The sequence below is a fragment of the Castor canadensis genome, chromosome 7 (assembly GCF_047511655.1).
Source record: "Castor canadensis chromosome 7, mCasCan1.hap1v2, whole genome shotgun sequence".
In the NCBI taxonomy this organism is placed as follows: Eukaryota; Metazoa; Chordata; class Mammalia; order Rodentia; family Castoridae; genus Castor; species Castor canadensis.
Genome location: NC_133392.1, coordinates 156,927,114 through 156,947,388, shown reverse-complemented (window position 1 = coordinate 156,947,388; position 20,275 = coordinate 156,927,114). Strand labels below are relative to the sequence as shown.

At 42.0% G+C, this 20,275-nt stretch overlaps 1 protein-coding gene across 1 annotated transcript in view; it reads right to left on the bottom strand.

The window, feature by feature from the left end:
* The window catches only part of Rere (arginine-glutamic acid dipeptide repeats), a 379,832-nt gene extending 368,599 nt beyond the window's left edge, over positions 1 to 11,233 (bottom strand). Inside the window, exon 1 of the mRNA XM_074081432.1 lies at positions 11,097 to 11,233. The gene's annotated coding sequence lies outside the window, so the exon portion shown is untranslated. The remainder of the gene's footprint in view (positions 1 to 11,096) is intronic.
* Between the last annotated feature and the right edge of the window lie 9,042 nt (positions 11,234 to 20,275).

Here is a 20,275-nt window from a genome sequence, read left to right as displayed (position 1 = left end):
CACTGTTACTAAAATTAGAGTCAGCATATTACCAAAATGCCACAGCCACTATCACTAATGGTGGGCCACTTTTCCAAATGGCAAATCTTGTTCATCACATAACACTTTTCCTTAATTATACCTTTTTTTTTGATGTTGTTGCTTTTTTTTGTTTTTTTTTTTTGGTGACACTGGGATTTGAACTCAGGGCCTCAGGCTTGCTAGGAGGCGCTCTTAACACTTGAGCCACTCCACTGGCCCTTTTTTTGTGATGGGTTTTTCAAGATAGGGTCTCTCAAACTATTTGCTCAGGGCTGGCTTCAAACCTCGATCCTCCTGATCTCTGCCTCCTGAGTAGCTCGAATTACAGGGGTGAGCCACTAGCACCCGGCTCTTATTTTTCTACGGTAGCATAATAGTTAAGAGCAAACAAATACAGATTGGCAAATTTTGAAGATTAGTGTCCAAAAGATATATAAGAGAGGCAAAGGGCAACATGGATCTAGATCGCAGGAGAGAGATAAGAACTATGTTTATATTAACATGTACAAGATCCTGGACTCAATTCAATCCCTAGTTGGGGGAAGGGGGAACTATGTTTATAAATTTGCAGATTAGAAGCAAGTGTTAAAACAGTGCTGAGAGACATTTATTGGCAGGATCATAAGAACATCAGTATTTAAGGTGTGCCCAGAGCCGATGGATAGTTCATGCCTATAATCCTAGCTACTTGGGAGGCTGAGATTAGAAGGATCACAGTTTGAGCCAGCCCAAGTAAATAGTTCAAGAAACCCCATGTCCAAAAACCAGAGCAAAACGGACTGGAGATGGCATGGCTCAAGTGGTAAAGCAAGCAAGAAGCCCTAAACTCAAATCCCAGCCCCACCAAAATAAATAAATAAATAAATATACATATATAGGTATATACACACACACAAAAGTAAACACATTTTAGACCTGACTGATGATGTAGGGTGATATTCTGAGATATATAAAAATAGTATTGTGTGTGTGTGTGTGTGTGTGTGTGTGTATATATATATATATATATATGAGATATATATTGTTTATATGACATATTACACGTATATATATGATATATGACAAATCCAAATGCACAATTGTTATTCCAACCATACGGAAGCTAGAATATAATCTAACTATGACTATAGGTTTATGGTAACATCTCCGTAAGGTGACCATAACAAACACTGGTCATGCTAAATCCTTAGGCAAGATTATAACCTAAGGGTTGGCAGAGTGTCTCAGGTGGTAGAGCAAACAAGAGGCCCTGAGTTCAAACCCCAGGACCACCAAAAAAAAAGAAGACAACCTATATTGTATGCAACCCATATGGCTAGACAGTGGTGACTTACGACTCTAATCGTAGCTCAGATCCGGAGGACTGAGGTTCAAGGCCAGCCTGGGCAAAGAGTTCTCAAAGTCCCATCTCCAAAAATTACTACAGCAACATGGGCTGAACACATGGCTCAAGCCGTAGAACATTTCAAACCCCCGTCCCACCAAAAAAAAGAATATGGCCTGTAACACTGTTGAGTGCTACAGAAGAAAAAAACTTGTATTAAGATTTATCCTCAAGACATGCTTTCGAGATAATATCCAGTTGTAAAAAGAAAACAGCCTAAAGCTTAAATTCAGGGATTTTAAGACATATAACGTTTTATACTTACACACAACTAGAACTGGGACAAGTCTTATGACAGCATTTTTTTCATTCTTAGTAGTACATTATTAACGCATTTCACAAATGATGGCATTCTAGAATCAATGAAATGTGTTCTTTGGAACACATCTAATTTCAAATGTGTGCATACATACTTATGTGGTTAAATGAAAAGTTTCTGCTTTCAATGGTTTCAAAGCCTAATGAAAAGAAAATGATTAACACTAAAATTTACATTAATATGAAAATAAACATTCAAACAAATAAGAAGTGATAAAATGAGTAGGAAGGTTAAAGAACTAACGAAAAGGTATTTAGCCAGGCACAGTGGCTCACAGCTCTAATCCCAGCTACTCAGGATCCAGAGGTCAGGACTGCTGTTAGAGGCCACCCAGAGCAAAAAATTATCAAAACTCTCATCTCAACCAACAAGCCACATGTGGTGGTACACAACTATAATCCCAACTATGCAGAAGGTATAGGTAGGGGGATCAGGGTTCAGGCTAGATCTGGCAAAAAATGGAGACCCTATCTGGAAAATAAGTAAAAGCAAAAAGGACTAGAGGTGTAGCCCAAATGGTAGGCATAAGGTCTTGAATTCAAACTCCAGAATAGCCAAAGGGGGGGGAAAAAAAGAGTACTTAAAAGGTAGGAAATAAGAACAGCAAAATAACAACAAAAAGAACTTCTGGAGCATATCCTCAGCACGGTTTTAAATGAATGAATTAGATCTAGCCAGGCCTATAATTCTAGCTACTTGAGCTGAGATCAGTAGAATCGAAGTTCAAGGTCAACCCAAGCAAACAGTTCATGAGACCCCCCCATCTCCAAAATAACTAGAGCAAAATGAATTGGAGGTGTGGCTCAAGTGGTAAAGTGCTTGATTTGCAAGCTTGAACCCTGAGTTCAAATCCCAGTTCCACCAAAAAAGAAAAAAATTAGATCTCAGTTAAAAACAGGAAGAATGTAGCAAATAAATGAAATCTCAACAAAGATAGAAGGAGAAGATGAATATGAGGTTCTGGTCCTGCCACTCTCCCAAGAACCAACCACCCTTGCATCAATGTAAAGCACTGCCTAAAGACAGCTGAGCAAGGGAGAAAACATTTTCCTAATCTGTTACAGCTCTCTCCTTTGAACACTTGTGGTAGTTTTAAAATAAATCCACAAATTCTTTTTTTTTTCTTTTGTGGTACTAGGGTTTGAACTCAGGGCCTCACACTTGCTAGGTAGGCGCTCTATCGTTTGAGCCACTCCACACCAGCCCTATTTTATGTTGGATATTTTTGAGATGGGGTCTTTCAAACTATTTGCCCACATCCTCCTGAGCTTTGACTCCTGAGTAGTTAGGATTACAGACGTTAGCCACCCGCACCCAGCTCACAAATCCTTTGATGTTCTTCCCTTCAAGAACTGGATGTCAATTCCCCTACGTTTGAGTGTGAGCTGGATTTGGTGAGTTGATTCTAACTAATACAATATGGTAAGTGTTATGGTGTGCAAGTGACGTTCAAGACTAGGTCATAAAAACCACTGAAGCTTCCTCCTCCTCTCTTCTCTTCTCCTTTCCTCTTGTTTCTGTTTCTCTCTCTCTCTCTCTCTCTCTCTCTCTCTCTTTTACACACACACACACACACACACACACACACTAGTTCTAGAGGAAGCCAAATGTCATGTCATGAAGTCACTCAAGTTACCCCATGGGTAAGAATGAGGCACACAAGAAGCAAACCCACTCAGGCACCAGTGGCTCACATCTATAATCCTAGCTACTCAGGAGGCAGAGGTCAGGAGAATCGAGGATTGAAGTCAAAACCCATCACAAAAAAGGGCTGGTGGAGTGACTCAAGGTGTGGGCCCTGAGTTCAAGTCTCAGTACTACAAAAAATTTAAAAAAAGAAGGAGCAGCAGCAGCAGCAAACCTTCCAGTGCCAGCCAGGCCTTCAGATGACTGCTAACATTTAGGTTATAACCTCAAGAAGGCCAAAGCCAGAATCACTTAGTTAAGCCACTCCCAAACAACTGATCCACAATAACTGTGAGATAGTACATGTTTACTATGTTGACACTAAGTTTGCAAGTAACTTATATACAACAATAAATAATACAGCCCTATGGCATTTTGGTCTCTAAAGCACTTTTTTTTTTTCTAAAACACTTATCTTTATCTTCTAACAGTTATGCGCATAGGAAGACCAATATAAACAAGGCTGTTCTCTTCATCTTTACATATCTATAAGGCTTAGCCTAATGAACTGCAGAGTCAAGTGTCTATTATTTATTGACTCTTGCCAATACTTATACAACTGACTGCAGTTGTCCAAAAATGAAGTCTTTAAACCTTGAATATGATCACAGCTAGCAGAATGGGGTAAAAAAGAAAAACCCTGCCTAGGCAAATAGTTTGTGAGACCCTATCTTGAAAATACCCCACACATACTGGACTGGTGGAGTGGCTCAAGCAGTAGAGCACCTGCCTAGCAAGCATGAAGCCCTGAGTCAAACCCCACTATCACCGGAAAAAAAAAAAAAAAAAAAAAGAAAAGAAAAGAAAAACTTGATAGGCTGTAACAGAAGACTACCTGGCTCAGAATGCCTATCACTCCCTCAACTCCAGATGTGTCCCTCCACATGACCTGGTGTACAGAGGTGAGACTCCATCCTAGAGGTAGCCCAACTAAAAAGGTGGTAGGCAGCTTAGCAGGTAGTCCGACCTCAAACCCTTAACTAACGATCTAACAGACCTCTCTTGGCAAATCTTAGTTAAAGATACACAGAGTCCATAATAGTGGAAATGGAAGTAGAAGCATAAAGACACAAAGAAAGCAGAAATAAAACAGCTAAGGAAAAAGTGAACCAACCCTGGCACTTTCTTTGCTTTTCCTTTAACAAAAGATTTACGTTAGCCTGTTACTGTCTAACCTGAACATCCTTACATAGTGGCTCTATCAGGGACGCAAGACAGAGACGGCTATGCCTTCAACCACATTCTGTGACCCACACAGAAAGAAGAGACGAGGAGGGAGAAAAGTGTGAGGGAGCAAAAGGAACTCTAGCTCTGGGTTTAGAAATGAGCATCCAGGAACTGAGAATGTAGCTCAGTAGCAAGAGCTACTCATTTATGCCTAGCATGAATGAGGTCCTGATTTCCATCCCCAGCACCACAAGAAAATAAAACAAGGAGCACCAGTAAAAATGTTCCTCACTGATGTCTTCATGTATCTAATGTCTATTTAAATCAACGGCCAGAGCCCTGGATCCCAGTAGCCATGAAGCAGAACTGCTCATGTGAATACATTTCCTCAGCATAGCCAGGTTCTGCCAGAGAGGGAGTTTCTAGTTCCTCCCAAGGTAATTCATACAATGCAGATGCATGCCTGCATTCCACCTGTTCACTCTGCCTCAACTGTGCTCACTCCTCATACATGGAATACCCCAGAAGGAAGAGTGTCAGGAATCAGACCTCTGGAAGCCTAGGGTACATGTATACATGCCAATGCATATGCACACAGGTGTCCTGCTGAGTGTGCACTAGAATGGGGTTTGGTAGTTGGGGTTTTCCCCATCTAGGATGCTGTCTAGAGATGCTGGATACTCTTGCTCACAAGCGCTCTTTCAGGTTAGTCCAAGACCACGAGTAAACATAATCTCCTCTAGAATGGTGTCCTTATTGCTAGGCACAACCCAAGCATTAGGGTACAGCTCAACAAACTTTTTCTTTTTTTTTCTTTTTTTGGAAAGACTGTACTTAGGGCCTGAACTTAGGTCCTCAGGCTTGCGAGGCAGGCCTCTGCCACTTGAGCCACACCTCTAGACAAAGAATCTCGATTTATGCCTAGGCTAGCCTGGACTGTGATCCTACTTGTGCTTCCCTACTTAGCTGGGATGACAGGCACACAATACCACATCCACCCATTGGTTGAGATGGGTTCTCAAGAACTTTGTGCCCCAGGTGGACTGGAACAGTGACCCTACAGGTCTCCACCTCCCAATACCTATAAACCTAACTACTTGGGAGGCTGAGACTGGAAGGACTAAGAGTTGAGGCCAGCGCAGGCAAATAGTTCTCAAGATACCATCTCCAAAATAACCAGAGCAAAATGGACTTGGAAGCATGGCTCAAGTGCTAGAGTGCCTGCTAGCAAGCACAAAGCCCTGAGTTCAAACTCTAATACCATCCAAAAAAAAAAAAAGGTATCTGGTCAATAACAAGTTAGGTGAGATCCACTTCTCCAGTAGTATTCCAATATCAACGAGACACTACTAAACCAGGGGTTCTTTTTCTTCAGGGAGAACTTTTTCTTTTTGGCAGTCCTAGGGCTCTATGGCTTAAGCACACCCCCAGCCCAAGGACTAACTCTCAAATTTCTATTCCACTTTTCCTCAATACTTTAAATGACTTTGAAGATATTCTGTTCCCTGAAACCCCAACACCATAACCAAAGCCCTTAAAAGTCAGCTAACTAGTTTAAAATTAGGGTAAGACCATGGCTTTAACTTGTGGTACATATTTCAGGATAAACAGAGTGTAAGGATTCCTCAAATAATAAGTGTTCTATGAATTAGCGGGCGGAGGGAGTTGAGACAGGGTCTCACAAACTGCAGAGACTGGCATCCAACTCTCGAACCCCTTTCCTCCACTTCCCATGTAGTGAGATTATAGACATGTGTCACCATGCTTCACTTTAGAAGTCTTATTTTGGAATTTTAACCATATAAGGAAAAATTTCAAAATAATATGTTTGCTAATATATTTACCAAATTTTACCAATTAAAAACAATCTTACACTGGAACAAACAGGTCATTAAAAAAAAAAAAACCTGCTCTAAACTGGACACTGGTGGCTCACAGCTGTAATCCTAGCTAATCAGAAGGATTAAGGTTCAATGCCAGGCCCAGGCAAATCATTTGGGAGACACTATCTCAAAAATACCCAACACAAAACAGGGCTGGTGGAGTGGCTCCAGTGAGAATAGGGCCCTAAGTTCAAACTCATACCGCCAAAAAAAAAAAAAAAAAAAAACTTCCAAAATGAACTGTACTATCTGACCTAGTTAACTAATGTAAGTACACCAATGATATCTTACAGTACTTAGCACACCAACAAATTAGTTATACAAATAATTCCAACCAAAACTCCAAGCTAGTGAATATATTTAGTACTTGGGCAATCTAGAATTATTTTTAATATTAGGGGGACATAAGCCATCTAAATAATTTTCTAACACATATTTAAATGCACATTTCTCCTCATTTAAAAAACACTAGAGTGCTGTCAGACAAGAAACTACCAAATCATGTTTAAATAGGATAAGCAATGCTTCAACATTGTAATAATTATCAGGGCATTAACAATTACTTAAATATGATTCAAGAGTAATTCCTAGTTCTCAAGAACTCTAAGACCAACTAGAGCTCAGGGTTATCAGAAACTGATTATGGGGAAAAAAAAAAAAGAAAGAAAGAAACTGATTATGTAAAACAATAGTGTATTGTTACAGGATGTGTGTGTGTGTGTGTGTGTGTGTACTGAAGCTCACAGGTTACAACAGTGACTCACTTAAACATCTGAATTTTCTGCTATCCTAACCTTTCAGTCAACTGCAAAAGTATCTGCCAAGAGCAGTTAGTAGGGAAGCATACTATTCCCAAAGAACTCAGTATATACAACCTACTTTACCACTTAAATATTTTTTTTATTACTGAGATTTAAACAAGATGTTAAAGATTCAAAACCAATTTTAAAGTAATTGGTGTTTATGAAACCCATAATAATATTCAACATATAGGGATTTTTGAGAGAAACACATACACTTCTGTGTGCTTTTTTCTTTACAACTCCTGACATATTGTTGTTCAATATCTGTTTGATATTACATATAAATATTGCAGGATCTGCCAGTTATTATTGCCCCATTTTTTTAAGAACTTTGTTCACCGACCAATAAGTCAAAGTTGAAAAAAGTAACTGGTATATTTTATTACTTCATTTGAATTACCTTTTTTTTTTTTTTTTTTAAAGGGACTGGAGTTTGGACTCAGGACTTCATGCTTGCAAAACAAGTGCTCTATCTCCACTCTGGTTATTGTGGAGATGGGGGTCTCATAAACCATTTGCCTGGACTCAAACTTCTGATCCTTCAGATCTCAGCCTCCCAAGTAGCTAGGATTAAGGTGTGAGCAACCAGCACCTGGCTGGATTATCTTTTTAATTGAAATCGGTTCTCATTCTAGTTTCCTTGACAAAGGATTGAAATTACCTGGTACTATTCCCACTAAATAAATAGCCCATTTAAACTGTTTGCACTTCATTGTAAAAAATGCACAACTTCTGAGTTTTGGGGAAGTTTTTTGTTTTGGTGTTATTGGGTTTTGAACCCAGGGCCGAACACTTTGAGCCACAGCCTCACCCCATGCTTCATATTTTGGAAGGAAAGAGAATCAGAAATCACACTCTTATGAGTAACCAGTCTGGTTACAGGAGATGTTTATTCAGTGACTACAAATCTGACCGAAAATCTTTCTAACGTAAATCATTCATTATGTTAAAAAAAAAAAAAAAACTGATAGGTTAGGATCTGTGCTAACAAAGTCCTTTAAGGCATTTATCAAGTAGAAAATCTCTGAAACTGTACCTTGGTTTAGGAGATTCTAAAGGGGAATTCGGCCCTCTTGTAAGTTAATCTGTATAATACTCATTTCAAATTTTTCCTGGTCTTTTTTTGGCCTGTTTTTTTTTAAAAATCTAATGTACAAGCTATCCTATCAAGCTTATTTTTTATTTATGTTAATATGACTATTGAAAGCACATTACTGCAATGGAACACATATATGCAAAACTGATGATTTTAGTGAGTTTTTTTTTTCCATCCCAACTCCTCCCTTTTCCCTCTACCAGGATTAAATCCCTGTAGAAAATCTGTGTACAGTGTTAGGATTTCACTTTCTACAGGATACATTTGATTTTTTTTAATGGTACTAAAAACTTTTTTTAAGGACAGCTAGTGTATATAGTTTCCAACACCTGAAATGCAAATAATCCCCCTTATCTTAATTACTATTTCAAGACATACTGTATTTCTCATGAAAGAGAGAAGAGTATCAATTCAAAGGAGTCACTGCAAGTCACAATGTATAAATACCTTTGATAACATAAAATGAATGTCAAGAGACAGCCAATAATATAATAAAGCCGTGATGCAACCATGCCTGTCAAAGGGCATCTGTATTAACAGCCCTGGGAAGTGGCATTTGCAGAAAGGCACTGGAACTGCATTTAAAAGAAAATCATTAAACCTCAGCAGTTAATCCCCTCCCCCATCATCTTCATCTGGATCCTTCAAAGCAATTAACCAGAAGAAGGTGCTATTCTGCAGCCCACATGTGTTCAAGTCAACCTCCATCATTGGTCCAGAGCTGGGTTTTCCCCAAGTGGACTCTCAACTGTCCAGTGCTCAAAGGAGCCTCTACACCAGTCCCCCGAACAGAAAACCAGATCTTTTATTAAAACCTCTATTTACAAAACAATAGCCTCACTGATAGGTCAATAGCCAGCAAACCTGACCATCAAACTCTCAAGACCACTGAACACACACACACACTATTTTGCTAAATATTAACCTCAAACAAATCTTTATAATTTTAACTGAGACACCCTATTTCTACTTAGAAGAGAAAAACATTCACTACAGTCAAGTGAACAAATCACAGTCCCAAAAGTCAGGGGCGATGAGGACTATGAAAGCACTGAGTGCTGAATATAAGGCCAAGACATGTAGAGTTTATGTTTACATACACAGAAAAGAAAGAGTAGCAGAAAGCAGGACTGCAAAGGGAGGAAAAGGAGCATGAGGAGTCTCTGAACATGTTTCTGAGCGTCTTTTAGTTCCCCATGCACTCTTCTGCCTTGCAAGGTTGCAAAAAAGGCCAGACATGAGATGGGTGAAAGAAAGCTGAAAAGGAAAAGCACCCTCCCTTCCCCGTCTTCTCTCCTCTCCCAAAAAGAGCTGTGTTTGTCTGTGCAAACCTAGTCCCAAATATGGGAGAGAGAATGAATGTGTGTATGGAAGAACAATGAGCCCTCAGCCTGGTATTCTGTGTATGTGTGCGTGTGTGTCTGTCTGTCTCTGCCTCTTCCCTTCGACCTCAACAAGAGAGAGCTGGAAGCCTGCTTTCACCCAGACTAGGCCATCAAAATCAAAACTGGCTTATAATGTACTGTGGAATTAACTCATCAAACAAATCCATGGAAGGAAATACCTACCCAAAGATGATTTTATTATTGTATACATTCAGCCTCTCACCCCTCCCCCAACTGACTGAGCCTAAAGAAACCAGTGCACACCAAACAAAAAAGATCTCTTTAAATAGAAAGCAATATTTAACAAAAGAAAACTTCCAAATCTAAACATAAGATGCACTGGTTTGTTATATTAAATGTTTTGTAATTCACCAAGCTCACCCTTTTACTAAGTTATCTTTTTTATTTAAAAAAAATTGCTTTGGAGATGCCTATTTCGGGATTCACACAAAACTACTTTCTAAAATGCACCTTAAAATAGCAACACACACTGCAACATGTAAAGCACTCAGTTTCTCAAGGACACATTTTGCTTAAATCAATGTTTGTGAAGTCTGTAATCCAAAAAAAAAAACTGTAAGCAAACCTTGGAAAAGAGACAGGGGAAAATGACAATTCGACAATGAATCATTTTGTTTCCCTTTCAACAACTTCTCAAAACAACCAGTTCCAAAGGAAAGCCTGCACTACTCTCCCCTCCACCCCACACGCACGCCCTGACGGGTGTACGACCACCCTCTCCCCCAACCGTAAGAAAGAACTGAAGAGAAGCCACCGTCCTTCAGCCAGAACTGAAAAAACATGCCAGAAGAATTCTCTTCTGCTGCAAGCGCTTTCTGGTTTCCTCATTTTGTAGTCACACGGGGCAGAGGACTAGAGATTGAGAACACAAACGAAGGTATCTGCCCCCGATGTCGAAAAACAATACTTGAATCAAAGTCCACCTCCCACACCCCCAAATTCACGCACTGACGATTTTTTTAAACCGCCCCTGACTTCCCTCCCTCCCGTAGTTCGGCCAATAATTTAGGGGACACGAAACACTTTCACCCTTAGACAAGTCCGAGAGCGCGAACAGGAAGGCAAGAGGCGACGAGGGGTCCCAAGGCACGGAGGACAGTCACCTGGCCGGCACAGGACTCCCCTAAAGTGCCCCCACCCTGGCCCTTTATTCCCCGCCGCCCTCCCGCCCCGGCAGCCTTGGCAACCCCTCCACGTCGGCGGCTTCCACACCGGCCATTTCTTTCGGGCTCAGCCGGGACGACCCCCTTGGCCCGCCCAGCAGCTGGTCCCCAGGACGAGGCGCCATGAAAACAAGCCCACGACACGGCACAGGCCAGTTGGAGACTTACCTTCCCCTAATCCGCTACACCATCAATGAGCGGTGTCGGCGGCCCGGCTCCTGGGAAAGCGGCAGGGGCCGGCGGGAGGCCGCGGGGAGCGAGGGGCGGCGGGCGCAGGGCCGAGGGGGCCGGCCCGCGGGGACGCGACGCCGGGGCTGCGGGGGCTCCCCTGCCGTGCCCTCTACTGCGACTTGAACGAGGCTCCCTCCTCCTCGGTCGGGCCAAGCCTTCAGAACCGGGAGCCCAGGAACATGTCTGGTTTTGTTTTTCCGAGGGCGAGGGGCTCCCTGAGGAAGATGGTGATTTTTTCTCTTTCCCTCAACTAGGAGAGAAAATGAGGCAGAGGCAGTATGGAAAGCGCGAGAGGGGAAGAAGAGGGGGGAGGAGGCGGGGACCGAGGCCCAGCAGGGCGAGCGTCTCGGGGCGTGCGGGAGGAAGAGGAGGCTCTGGAGCGCGGGGGGCAGCTCGCGAGCGTCTGTCGGAGCAGCGGCACCTCCGCGATGGTGGCACAGCCGCGGCGGAGCTGCTGCGCCGACTCGCCGCCCACTCCCCGCTCGGGTCCGGCCCACCTCGCAGTATCACGCCTCGCCATTGGGGAAGCATGGCGTGACGTGTACGGAGAGCGGACCAATGGGAGGCGGAAGGCGGGACTGGCGGGGCGGAATTTCTTTTTTTTCTTTTCTTTTCTTTTTTTTTTTTTTTTTTTTTTTTTTTTTAATAAAATGAGCAGAAGGAGAGACCGAGCTGTGGCGGCGCCGCGACCCGACCTGAGGGCGCGCGCTGCAGGCGACGGCTGGGACCGGTGGGCTGGGCTCCCCGCCGGGGGCGCGTCTTTGTGTGAGGCCGGCCCTCCTCCGCCGCGGGCCGCGCTCCCGGCCGCCCCCGCGTCCCAGAGGCGGGGCTGGGGCGGGTGAAGTGGCGGGGCGGACGCCGGGCTGACCTGCCCGGAACCGGCTGCGCGCTGCGAGCGGGTCCCTGGGGTGAACGGGCGGGAGTCCAGTTGCTCCTGTTATCATCAGGGTCATAACTTGTTTTTTCAGTCATTTAAGAAGCAGATTCATATCCCAAGGGGGGTGGGGAGGCTAAGAGAATAATTTTTAAAATTCTCGTTAAGGAATAAAGGAGAGACCGTAACCACTGATATAGAGAGGATTTTAAAAAGAGCAGTGTGCAACTCTGCAATAAGTTTGGAAAAGAGAATCTTTATTTAAAAAAAAAAGGGAAAAAAGCCAAACGTCACCTTTTTTTCTTTGACAATATGGTACTGGGTCCCAAAGTGCCTGGAAAGGACGCTCGCTGGAGGGGAGCAGGGGCAGGCCAAATGCTTCTATTCGATGTAATTTATAGGATTGAGGGGTTTGGAAATTTTAATTACGATTGCCAGTGTTTGAAATGCATATCATGTTTATTGAGTTCTTTCACAGACCCTGGCGTGAATCCAGGCTGAATCATCAACCCATTGTTGGATCGTTAATATTCTGTAAATGCTTATTGGTGTCCTTAAACCATACACTCTTTCCGGAGCAGTTAAGATCTAGATATAATAGAATAATTAAGGGATAGAACATAGCTCAAAATAATTCACTCATCTATTTCAAATAAAGGGATAATTTTCTCTTTGTAATATCTATTCAGATTATAATTTCCATATCCAGTGGTTCCTTTTAAGAATAATTTGGACTAACGGATATTACTGAACTGTGACCCAAGAGATCTAAAAACAAATGGGTTCTTGCCATTACCTTTCTAAATTTCAGCAAGAAGAATACTATTTGTGCTAGAGTTCCTCCAGCTATGAAACGGAGGAGCTAGTTCATTCATCCTTATGTATTTGATAATATAAGAACTGCGCTTTACCACATAACTTCAGTAAACTGTTCTCAACATCGTAAGCATGGATGGAACTACTTAACATCAGTTTGGAAATAATGAGGCATAAAGTATATTAAGGCTAGGCACGACTCACGCCTGTCATCCTAGCTACTTGGGAGACTGAGATCAGGAGGATCACAGTTCGAGGCCAGCCTGGGAAAATAGTTCACAAGACCCCGTCTACAGCAAAAATGGACTAGAGGTGTGCTTCAAGTGGTAGAGCACCTGGTTTGCAAACAAGAAGCCCTGAGTTCAAACCCCAGTGCCACCAAAGGAAGTATGTGAATGAGATGGCCTCCATTTCTACCAAAGTCTACAGTATGGGAGCACTACTTCTAATGAAGGCTTAGCGCTGGGACGCGAAGGCACACCGGTTCCAAGAGGACGCCCATGGAGCGTCCCACTGCCTTTCAGCAGGGCAGAGAGGCTCTCAGGATCAGGAAACACTACTTAGTAATTGGTGGTGTTTTCATTTATTTATGCAAACGCACATCTAGAAGTCTCCAAATTCCACATAATTACAAAGCATAAAATTAGCAAACTAAACCTATTTAACAATAACAATCCCATGCAAGAACTGTGGTCCAGACACAAAGCCAGAAAGCATGGACTTCCTTCCAAGGAGCTAGAAGCCAGTAATATAGTAACAATAACCTTCCTAATAACAACTATTAAACCATTGATTGAAAGCTTAGTTTGCCCAAGCACCATGCCCAGCGTGTTCCTCCTTTAGCCCACTTAGTCCAAACAGCAACCCATAAAGTGTGTTATCATTACCTTCATTTTGAAGGGCAAGGAACTGGCGCTTAAGGAAGTTAAATTTCTTGCTGAGGTTAAAGAGGTCAAATACCTAGTGGGATTTTTTTTCCCCATTATGAAATTAGAAAGTTTCCTTATTCTCTTTTCATCAAGCTTTAGAAAGTGGTGATTACTTTGATTACTGAATCTGAAAACATCAAGGACTTCTGTTATGCACCTTAACAGAGGTAAGAATTATTTTATTTTTTGTATACAGAGATCAGAAGAAAGAGCTGGGTGTGGTGGTACACATTTTAATCCCAGCACTTGGGAGGCTAGGCAGGAGATCTAGGCCAGCCTGGGCTGTATAGCAAGATCCTGTCTCAAAACACCAAAAATATTTTTTTTAAAAAGGAATATCGGGGGAAAATGGGATTGCTTAATAAAAGATGTTGGTGCAACAGGATAGCTACACAGGAAAAAAAGCAACACACATACTAACTACCCTCTATGACTCCTAAGCAAACCACCCCCCCCCAACAATTCCAAATGGATTTTTCTTTTTCTTTCTTTCTTTTTGTTTTGTTTTGTGGGGATGGGGATGAAACCCAGGGCTCTGTGCATACTAGGTAAGGACTCTGTCACTAAGTGATACCTATACCCCTTACCCCTATCCCCACCCCTTTTTGTTTGTTTGTTTTTTCCCTGTACTTGAGTTTGAACTCAGGGCCTCTCATAAGCATTCTACCAGGTGAGCCAAGTCTCCAGCCCTTTTTCATTTAGTTCATTTTTCAGATAGAGTATTGAGGTCAGAGGGCTATCCTCCTACTTTAGCTTGTGAGTAGCCCATAAATAGCCTGGGATTACATACCTGTGCCACCACACTTAGCCCTTCCAGTCACATTTTCTACCGTAAAAAATAAAACCACTAGCCAGGTGTGGTGGCATGCCCCTGTAATCCCAGTATACAAGATGCTGAGGCAGGATTGAGAGTTCAAGGCCAGCTTGGGCTACCCAGAGAAAGATCCTATCTCAAAACAAGAAAAATCACTAAACCACTATTTCATAGGTTGAATTTCTGGTCTTTGTTTTACTATTGTCCTCTACAACCTGCACACGTATATGATGTACATTTTTTTGTATGTGCCAGATATTTTAGTATTTCTCCCATCCAAGTACTAACCAAGCTCAATCCTGCTTAGCTTCTGAGATCAGATGACATAGGGCAAATTCAGAGTGATCTGCTCACAGATTGTTTTATTTTTTTCTTAAAAATGAAGCTGTAAAAGTGTTAAAGGAATGCTAGAACTTTTTTCAAATCATGGACTGAGGAAGCTTTCTAAGCAATGACTGAAAACCCAGAAGCCATAAAGAAAAATACTAATAAATTTTACTGCAAAAATATTTTACATCTGTAAAAGAAGGCATAAAAACACCACAGCAATGCAAGAAACAAGCAATCTGGGGGAAAATATTTTCAATACCTAGAGGCAAAGGCTAACTTCCTTAATAGTAAGAGTTCTCACAAATCTGTGGAAAAAAAAACAAAATCAAAAACAACTGGGCAGTAAAATAGACAAAATAGATGACAACAAGTTTACAGAAAAATATGTGTTCAATAAAGATGATACTCCAGCCACCGGTGGCTTAAATGCCTATAGTTCTAGCTACACAGGAGACAGAGATCAGGAGGATCTCAGTTTGAAGCCAGCTGGGGCAAATAGTTTAAGAGACCCTATTTCAAAAAAGCCCATCACAAAAAAGGGCTGGTGGAGTGGCTCAAGGTGCAGACCCTGAGTTCAAGCCCCAGCACTGCAAATAATAATAATAATAATGACACAATCATAATAGAAAATGCAAATTATAATAATCTCTCAGACTAAGAATTTTTTGTAGGATCCCTGAATCTTTATCAAAATAATCTTTATCAATATTGATAAAGATTCAGGGAAACAGGCACTCTGGTGCACTACTGCTAAGAATGTAATTGTTCTCATTTTTAGAATACAATTTGACAGTATCTACCAAAATGTTAAAGATCTCTACCCTTTGATCCAGCAATTCTCCTTCTAGAAAGCCATTCTACAAATAATGTCACATAAGTGTACAAAGATTTATACAAAAGGCTTGTGACATTCTTTGTAATAGTGAAAACTGGAAAATAAACAAACATATAAATACCTCAGAGATTTACAAAAGAATGGTCTAAATCTGAATTGATAAAAAAAAATGACAGTCATGACTCAGTTAAATGAAAAATCAAGCCAGGCACCAGTGGCTTGTACCTGTAATCCCCCCTACTTGAGAGGCTGAGATCAGGAGAACAGAGGTTCAAGGCTAGCCTGGGCACGTAGTTCCTGAGACCCCCATCTCCCAGACAGCCAGAGCAAAATGGACTGGAGGTGTGGCCCAAACAGTAGAGTGCCTGCTTTGAAAATGTGAAGGCCTGAGTTCAAACTTCAGTCCCACAAAAAAAAAAAGTCACAGAACAATTATGCAAAGTATTTGTATTTTTAAAAGGAAAAGTTTAGCCAAGTGCTGGTAGCTCACACTTTTAATCCTAGCTACGTGGGAGGCAAAGATCAGGAAGAGCTCTGGGTTTGAGGCCAGCCCAGGCAAGTAGTTCATGAGGCCCTATCTTGGGAATACCCAACACAAAATAGGTCTGGCAGAGTGACTCAAGTGGTGGAGTGCTAGAAGCATAGCCTCCCGGAAACATTTTATACTGAGCCTAAGGCTGGAATGGGGTAAGGAGAGAGCAGGAGACTGACTTTGGATTTCATTTGACTCTGTTCTGTTTGATTTTTTTTCTTTTCATATCAAGCATGGATAACTTTTATAATTAAAAAAAAGAAAATTTGAATTATTTGAACATATGCCTGGTAACTAGCCTTCATAATTTACCAGAAGTACTCAAGCTGTACAACATGTAAGTTATTTTCCCCTAAAATGCCTTCAGCAGAATAAGGGTGTGGGTAGCAAGCATCGTAACAGACTGAAGCTTGTTTCTAGGATTTCTATGAAACTGGCTTCCAAGTTTGTGTAGTGCCAATACTGAGCTTCCGCTATCTGCAGATGCACTTTTTCGGGCTGAATTATGAGCAGAAATTCCTCCTTCTCACAGTGGCACCTCTGCCAAAGCTGGCAGCTCACCTTAAGTAAATAAGTATTTAAGTACTTACCGTGGGTAGATATTTAATGTTAATTCATTGTGAATCAGAATTTCTCCCTTTCCATCCACCCATCAGTCTGTTAAGTAACCCCTGGTAGCCTTTGAAAGTCCTTGCCCTGAATTGCAGTGGAGAAGTAGGCGCTTGTTGGGCTGGCTTCAGGGAACATAGCATGTGGAGCAAACATGCAGAGGTGAGATAGCTTCTCAAAACAAAAGATCACGGAGGCCCTGTGGCTTATGCCTATAATCCTAGCTAGTTGGGAGGCTGCAATAGAGAGGATCAGGGGTCAAGGCCAACCCAGATTTGTCCGTGAGACCCCATTGCCAAAATAACCAGAGCAAAATGGACTGGAGGTGTGGTTCAAGTGGTAGAACACCTGCTTTGCAAGCATGAAGCTGAGTTCAAACATCAGTACCACCAAAAAAAAAAAAAAAAACCCAAAGGATCAAAAATCAGAAACCCAGCCTGGCATAGCAGAGCACATTTGTAATCCCAGTACTCAAGAGGGGGAAGCAGGAGGATCTGGGATATATGGTAAGATCCTGTCTCAAAAAAAAAAAAAAAAAAAAAAAACCCTTCCCTTTGTTTGAATGTGACAGACTGCAGGAAGCAGTTGAAGTTCTCAGTTCAAGTAAACACTGAATTTCATTTCAACCAAAGTAGAGGTGGGTCTGGTCAATTGGCCAAGACACACACAGAAAAATGGCAAGGAACCCTGCTCCACTGAAGCACGTCAGATTTGGTGGCGTTACATTCTTTCTTAGAGTCACACTCAGCCACAGCCTGCTCCCGAGGGCACTACGGTATCTTTTGGATAAGCTCTAAACCCACCATCTGACTTCTGACCACTTGTGGTTAGTGAAAGTCTCACAGGACTCCTGGAGGAATAAGGGGGAAAACACTGATGTTCATTGCCTTGGCCCTGTTCCAGGTCTGATAATTAGGCGTCCTCCTCCCTCCGTCTTCCTGCCATTTCGTGGAGACGTGCGATTCCACGCTTCCTGTTAGAAACAGCTGTCCACTGTTAACGGAGTGAGCCAAAGCCAGTGAATTCCACCCTAGGGGAAGGTGCTTTCAAGATAAACATTTCCTCCACATCTACTGGTAAATGACTTAGGCTTACCTTGGAGGAAAGTTGTATTTTCTAGGGATAATGAGGGCACAGTAATGGGGGGATTAAAAACTATACGCAAATCCTATTTTGTCTAAAAGCCAAACAAACACGACTCACGTTGATCACAAAGGCAGTCTCTGAAGGAGGACTCTCCTCACAAAAGAAAATATCTTTGAGATTTTAAAAGCCAGAATTTAACTATAGCATATCAATGGGGAAGGTGCTATGTATTCTTTAGCTGATAATAACATATGCATATTGATCTGAGCCACCTTCACAATCAGGAGGAAGAGGCAATTATGGTCTCTGTGACCCAGAAGAAAAACAGCTGATTTCACCTCTGCCAGTCAAGCTTCAGTGTCCAGGTTGGATGTGTTTTTGTGAGACAGGGCCTTGTTATGTAGCCCAGGCAGGCCTCAAACTCACAATACCCCTTCCTCTGCTTCCTGAGAGCAGTGTGCCACCACCCTAGCTTAGGACACTCACTTTATGCTTCCCTTCCTTTCATTCAACCTTTAAAGCACCTTCATTTCAAAATATCCGGTTCCTCTCAAATATCTCCTAATACTCCAGCATCCAGAATACATTCTGCTATATGCATTTTTTTTTTTTTGTGGTGTTTGGGTCATACGTGCTAGGCACACATTCTCTACCACTAAGCCTAAAAGAAAAAAAAGCATTTTGGGGCTGGGGTTGTGGCTCACATCCTGCCTAGCAAGAACAAGGAGGCCCTGAGTTGAAACCCCAGTACTGCCAAAAAAAAAAAAAAAAAACAGAAACTTAGAAGCAACTAAGATGTCCTTCAATAGGTAAAAAATAAAACACAATAGACCATACAAGACAATATAATTGGCTCACACCTACAATCCTAGCTACTCAGGAGGCAGAGATCAGGAGGCTCGAGGTTCGAAGCCAGACCAGACAAATAGTTCATGAGACACTATCTCAAAAAATACCCATCACAAAAAAGTAAAAGTGCTAGTGGACTGACTTCCACTGGCTTAAGTGGAAGAGCACCTGCCTAGCAAGCATGAGGCCCACGTACCAGAAAAAAAAAATAAATAATAGAGGTTTATTTTGCACACAGTTCTGGAGGCTGGGAAGTCTGAGACTTGTCCTTGGCTCTGTGAGGGGCCCCTGCTGCTTGGACTATGGAAAGCTGAGGGCAAATATGGAAACCCAAAAGGGCACACGCAGAAGAGACAAAGCAGGAGGGTGGCCTCGCTTACCACCCATCTGCTCTCCTGATAGTGAAACTCCCTCAACAGAGGCATTGATCCCTCTTTCTCTCTTTTTATTTTTTTGTGGTACTAAGATTTGAACTCAGAGCCTACACCTTCAGTCACTCCACCAGCCCTTTTTTGTGAAGGGTTTTTTTTGAGATAGGGTCTTAGGAACTGTTTGCCCCGGCTGGCTTCGAACCTCGATCTTCCTGAATTCTGCCTCCTGAGTAGCTAGGGTTACAGGCATGAGCCACAGGTGGCTGGCTTTTTTTTTTAAACAGTACTTTTTTTTTTTTTTTTGTGGTACTGGGGATTGAACTCAGGGCCTCATGCATGCAAGGCAAACACTAAACCACTGAGCTATATCCCCAGCCCTCTTTTTTTTTTTTTAAGTAACTTTTTTTTTAATTGTTTTTACATTTACTCACATGTGTATACATTGTTTGGGGCCACCTCCCCTCCAGCCTTTAGTTATTTTTCGAATAAGGGCTTGCTTTATTTTTGCCTGAGCTGTCCTTGAACTGTGATCCTCCCAATCTCCACCTTCTGAGTAACTGAGATTACAGATATAAACCACTACGTATGCTTTTTTTTTTTTTTTCGTGGTTTTTGGATTTGAATTCTGAACCTCACACTTGCTAGCAGGCACTCTACCACTTGAGCCACTCCCCCAGCACTTTTTTGCATTGAGACCCAGGTTAGCTTGGAAAGGTGATCCTCCTGATCTCTGCCCCCAGAGAACTAGGATTAGTGTTGGCACCTTCCTCTTTTTATAAGGACCTCAGTCCTATCAGATTAGGGCCTTACTCTTAATATTTTAACCTTACCTTAACTATCACATTAAAGGCACCGTTTCTAGATCCGTGTCTATCTCCCTGTACTGGTATCAACTCAAATGGATCAAAGACCTAAATATCAGACCTGAAACTCTGAAGTTACTACAGGAAGGAGCAGGAAACACTCTGGAACAAATAGGTATAGGCAAAGACTTCCTCAATAGAACCCCAGCAGCCCAGCAACTAAGAGAAAGGATGAATAAATGGGACTTCATAAAACTAAAAAGCTTCT